Genomic DNA, 6,769 nt, shown 5'->3' on the forward strand with positions numbered 1-6,769 from the left:
TCCCTGGGCTGTTCTGGGCATGCACGAAGCGCATGCCCAGAACAGTCCCAGGGAGACACGACCGCCGACACCAGGCGGCCATGCTGGCTGGTTCTATTGCTGCCGGCCGGCACTCTGGGAGGCGGGAGGGAAGAGGACACCGGGGCCGGGCGGGCAGCAATCTGGCTGGCGGGGACGGCACTCTGGGTGGCACTCTGGGAGGTGGGAGGGAAGAGGACACCGGGGCCGGGAAAGTTGGACGCCGGGGCCAAGGGGAAGACGGTGGGTGTGGGCGGCACTGATGGCGGCGGGGCCGTCACTCACCACCCAACCGGGAGCCCAGAGGCAGCGACGGCGCACCCGGACCAGCCACAGGGAGGCATTGGCGATGAATCAACGGCGGCAGCGGGTCCAGCCCGGCCACGGAGAGCCCAGAGGCAGCAATGGCGCGTCCAGCCTGGCGCCCAAGCACACCACTCAAAGTCGCACACAAGCACCCCCCCCAACCAAACAAAGCTACAAGCATACATGTTAAAAACACACACACACACACAACATCCCCCGCCCAAGAGCCAAATGAGTAATAAAATAAAGTGCTCACAGCCGCCATTCCCTCCCCCTCTCCCTGTCCGACCAATAGCAATGTTGAAAAATGCCCCCCCCTCCCCAGCAGCCAAGGGCGGGGAAAAAGTCACCACAAATAACGGCGGCGCGTGGTAGACAAGCAGACCAACGGTCGCTACTACCTCACCGCCAATACTGCACAGGAGCAGCTGCCCACGATATCCGACTCCTCATTTCCACATTGCCCTCAAAAAACCATAAAAACAGCCAGGTGCCAAAAACCCCTGTGGGGAGCCAACAGGCTAACCAGAAGGGAAGTCCTTCAGAGAAAGTGCCATTCCTTGCCTCTTAAGCTTCATAGACATCACAGAACAGCACAGGAAAGAAGGCCACAGAGGCTCACAGAAACGAGGTGAAATAACTTGAATAGTGGGAAAAACCTAGAAGCAAAAGAAGAAAAGGAGAAGCTTTAGGAAGGAAAGCTATTAAAAATAAAATAAATAAAAACCAGGAAAACTGTAGAATGCCCATGAAGGGACAAAATCCCAGGTCATTCATATATATTAAAAACTAGAAGAAAAAGGGAAAAAAACTAGCCAAATTAACCTGCCTTGCAGGCCATGACATAACACACCACAGCTATTAATATAAAACATTTTACACTTCAGCACTTAAGGCCAAACTCCTCCTCTCAGAAACCAGTGAAAGCACAGGAGACTTTGACTCAGCCTTTAAAAAGAAAGAAATTTGGAAGGGCAGACCACCCCTAATTACCAGCAGATTCCAAAAGCCATACACAAAGATTAAAAAATAAGCCAAACATATCAACTACACAACACACCCATCAGGAAAAATAGAAATAAAGGATACATAACTTAAAACAAAAAACACCACATAAAGCAGTGCCTCTGCCTTACAGAACATAAAAACAAAATAGAAAAAAAAACATAAATAAAAGACACAGCAACAAGAGGAAAAAGTCAAAAAAGAGAACAAACATAAACTTCCAAATTAAAAAGACACATGAACCAGAGCAAACAGACAAACATGGCCACCCAAAAACAACACGAGGAAAAAACAAACAAACCCAGAAGACAAAATCAGCAAATAAGAGACGGGCAGGATATCAGGGAAGAGACAATAGCACAACAGGAACAGTTGAGCCAAAAAAAGAGAGAGAAACAAAGACGAGCAAATAGAACAGAAGAGCAGAAGGAAAATGATAAACTCAAAAAAGCACAAAGACGCATAGAAAGAAGAGCAAACCAGACCCCAGAGGAGCAACAAAGACAACGAAAACAACATGCAGAAAAAGAAAGAGCAAGAATAAGAGAGCAGACTTTGGCAAAACGACATTTAGAACGACATCAAGTGGTCCTTGTGAAAAGGGTCCAAAACCAGAAACCAAGGGCATCATTACGTACAACATCAATTCCATATGACAACACAAATATTAAGGAAGACAATGTCGAACCACACACAGTTGGAAAGTCAGAACGGAGGAAAGACATCAACAATATAAACTACAAGGAGCAAAGACATAACCTAGCACAAACAACTGACCACATTAACCAGTTCAAACAGAGAAACAAGGCTACCGCAAAACAGAAACATAACCAGAAAGACAAATGCATAAGACATAGACAACAAAGCACAGAGGGACAGCATATTGAGGGAGAAACTATAACAAAGCAGGAACAGCAGAAACAAAAAAGGGCCGCAAGAGAGAAACAACGACGAGCAGATAGAACAGATGAACAAAAGAAAAATGAACATCACAAAAAAAACAAAGACGGGGGAAAAAAAGAACAAACCAGACTCCGGAAGAACGAGAATTACAACAAAGACAACACGCTGACAACCAGAGAGCCAGAAAATAGGAGCAACGACACCAACTGACCAATAAGAAAAGAATACACACCCAAGAATCACGAAAAGCAATTGACACAGCAACAATTCTACAAGACATTGCAAATATTGAAGAGAACAACATAAAACCACACACATGTGGCAACTTAGATCAAAGATGTGCATTCTGTAATGCAAAACATTTTGAGGGAGAAAGACCCACAGATCGAAAATTTACACATTGCTGCTCAAAGGGAAAAGCAGATCTACCCCCCATTAAAACAAATCCATACATCCAGCAGCTTATGACAGGCCAAGATCAACACAGCAGGAACTTCATGGAAAATGTCAGATCAGTAAATAGTGCCCTAGCATTTGCCTCCATGGGAGCAAACATTGTTACACCACCTGGCCATGGGCCGCACTGCTTCCGGATACATGGCTCAATTTGCCACAGAACAGGCACGCTGCACCCACAGCAGGGCCAAGAAAGACAATTTGCGCAGTTATACATCTTAGATCCCACTGAGGCCACAGAAAAAAGAATGCAAAATAAATCCAACACAAAAATAAAACCTCAACTTACGCAAGCACTAAGTACACTTATGGCAGAAAACAATCCATTTGCTGAAGCTTGCAAAATGCTACACCAGGTAGAAAGAGAGTGTCAAGAGGATGCCAACAAGACAGGTGATGCTATTAAGGAAGTGACCTTGACAATAGTCCAAGATCGTGAAAATGACCCAAGACGTTATAATGCACCAAAGCATAATGAGGTAGTGCTTATTTTCCAAAATAACGACGGAGAACCACCACTGGAAAGAGATCTACTAATACACTGCAAACCAAGTGCAGGCAAACCAGACCAGAAAATAACACAAAGGATTAGTGTCCTAGATCCCAATCTAGAGCCCATGGTGTACCCATTGCTATTCCCCTATGGAGAACAAAGCTGGGGAGTAGACATACCTTTACAACTTAGGCCACAAGCCATAAAAGATTTAACAAAACAGCCACGAGCACCAAGAGTACGAGTCAGCCAGATGCAGTACTATGGCTACCGTCTATCCATCAGAGACGACTTTAATGCCTTCCTAAATGCTGGACGCCTAACGCAACAATACATAGTAGATGCATATGTCAAAACAGAGGCCAACAGACTCAATTTTGTCCGGCAAAATCAGCCCAAATTGAGAGTGGAGAAATACTCAGGATTAATGGACCACTTAAATGAAGAAGCCAATGCAACAGGCCTAATTCCCGGAAAGACGTTTATTTTGCCATCCTCATTTGCAGGTAGCCCCAGAAACATGCTCCAAAACTATCAGGATGCAATGGCAATTGTCAGAAAGTACGGAAAACCAGATCTCTTCATTACCATGACATGCAACCCCAAGTGGGAAGAAATTGTTGTAAACCTACAACATGGCCAATCTGCTGCAGCACGATCTGATTTAGTGGCAAGAGTCTTCCACCTAAAACTAAGATCACTAATTGATGACATCTGCAAGAAGCATATTTTTGGGCCACCCAAAGCCATTGTGTATGTCATAGAATTCCAAAAAAGAGGTTTACCACATGCACACATATTGCTCATCCTAACAGAAAACTATAAACCAAAAACCAAAGCGTTCATAGACAACATAGTATCTGCAGAAATCCCAAACATTGAAAAAACTCCTCAACTATATGCAATCATAACAAAGCATATGATCCATGGACCATGTGGAACACACAATCGGCATTCACCATGTATGTCAAATGAGAAATGCACTAAGGACTTCCCAAAAGAATACCAGCAACAAACTATTGCAAACAGAAACGGTTACCCCAAATACAGAAGAAGAAACACTGGCAAAAGCAAAATGCAGAACGGAAAACCAATTGTTAACAGCTGGGTTGTACCGTATAATCCATTTCTAGCCCTGAAGTATAACTGCCACATCAACGTTGAAGTCTGCACTTCAGTTAAGAGTGTAAAATACCTTTTCAAATACGTATACAAGGGCCACAATTGCGCAAAAGTAGTAATCCAAGAACAAGACACTTTGAACCACGATGAAATCAAAACCTACATGGATTCAAGGTATGTCAGCGCACCAGAAGCAGCATGGCGTCTAAATGGATTTGAGATGCATCACCAATCCCATACAGTTCACAGGCTAGCAGTTCATCTCCCAAACGAACAGGCAGTAATTTTCAACCCCGATGACATTGGCGCAGCAACCGAGCGAGCAACAAGTCGCGAAACACATTTGACAGCATGGTTCAAATTAAATCAACAAGAGGAGAAAGCTAGAAGCATATTATACGCAGACATTCCTTTACATTATGTCTTTGACTCTGCAAACTGCACTTGGAAATTACGACAACGTGGTGCAGACAAAGTGATCGGGAGAATGTATTCTGTAAATTTACCATCAGACCCAGAGCGCTACTGCCTACGCCTCCTAGTGTTGCATGTACCAGGAGCAACATCCTACGAAAACCTCAGAAGCGTAAATGGAAATGACTACCCAACTTTCCAAGAAGCTGCCAAAACAAGAGGGCTCATAAATGATGAGCAAGTGTGGGAAAGTACACTAGAAGATGCTGCACAATACAGCATGCCCAAACAAATCAGAGAACTGTTTGCCTATATCTGTGTCTTTGCATCCCTCCAAAACATGCAGGAACTGTTTAAAAAATATGAACAATACCTCATTGAGGATTATGTCCATAAACATATACAACACAATGAAGAGTGCACAATATGCCATGACCTCGCCCTTCAAGAAATAGCCAACATTCTAACACTCCATGGAAAAAAATGCACAGACTTTGGCTTGACATACACCATACAAAATACAGAACAGCTTACAGATACATACAACCAAGCCTATGAAAATCAAACAGCAGAGGAAATGGCAAGAACCTCCAATGATGAGCAAAAAACAGCCATGGAGCAAATAATAGCAGCAAGCCAAAATGATGAGCTTAGCCACCGCTATTTTTTCTTGGACGGGCCAGGAGGCAGTGGAAAAACTTACTTATATAAGACCTTACTCAGCACAGTGCGTGGCCAAGGTGAAGTCGCACTCCCTGTAGCCTCCACAGGAATAGCAGCCAACCTACTACAAGGAGGCAGAACATACCACTCCCAGTTCAAACTGCCAGTACCTATACTTGAAAACTCTGTGTCAAACATGCGCCTCAATTCTACAGATGCAAAAAATATAAAAACAGCAAAAATAATCATTTGGGATGAGTCAACAATGGCACCCACTCTAGCACTAACAACAGTAGACAAACTAATGAGAGAGATCATGGAAAACAACAAGCCCATGGGCGGTAAAGTATTTTTACTGGGAGGAGATTTCCGACAAACACTTCTGGTGGTGCCACACGGTAGCCAGACACATATCGTTGAAGCCTGCATAAAATTCAATACGCTGTGGCCCACATTCACAATCCTCAAGCTACAAAACAATATACGATCCAATGACACAGAATTCAGCAAGTGGCTAATCACAGTAGGCAATGGAGAGACACCACGCATTGAGGGATTACCAGAAGACATCATAGAAATCCCTGCGAGAATAATATGCACAGAGGATATCGTAAAAGAAATTTTCGGAGACAACATTCCTGTGGACAACGTCCCCAAAATAGCAAACAGATCCATCCTTTGCCCTAAGAACAATGATGTTGACACCATCAATGACCAGGTGCTCAACATTTTGGAAGGCGAAAAAATCACGTATCTCAGCGCAGACACAATAGATGACTCCACCAAAGAGGATTCAAAAAACTACCCTATTGAATTCCTCAATGACCAAACACCAACAGGAATGCCTAAGCATAACCTCACCCTGAAAGTAGGCGCAATAATAATGCTCCTCAGAAATCTAAACACCAAGAAAGTTTATGCAATGGCACCCGCCTCATTGTGAAAAACCTAGAAAAAAATCTCATCATAGCGCAAGTGATTACAGGATCGGCACAGGGAGACATGGTCTTTATTCCACGAATTGATTTGGCACCATCCTGCACAGACTTACCATTTACCTTGAGAAGACGACAATACCCAGTAAAATTGGCTTTTGCTATGACAATAAACAAATCACAGGGACAGACCCTAGAAAAGGTTGGAATCTATTTGCCTGAGCCAGTATTCAGCCACGGACAGTTATATGTGGCATTATCGAGAGTCAGAAGTTTTACAGACGCTGTGGTCAAGGTGCTGGAAGGCCCAGAACAAGGAAGACTATTAGCAAGCTCAGAACAAATATTCACAAGAAATGTGTTGTATAAAGAAATACTATGAGGGTTGGGGGGGGGGACACAAAAAAAAAGTTAAGTTTAAAAAATAGTTGAACAAATAAAGAATATTATTTAA

Source organism: Hemicordylus capensis, chromosome 2 (genome assembly GCF_027244095.1).
Source record: "Hemicordylus capensis ecotype Gifberg chromosome 2, rHemCap1.1.pri, whole genome shotgun sequence".
Taxonomy (NCBI): Eukaryota; Metazoa; Chordata; class Lepidosauria; order Squamata; family Cordylidae; genus Hemicordylus; species Hemicordylus capensis.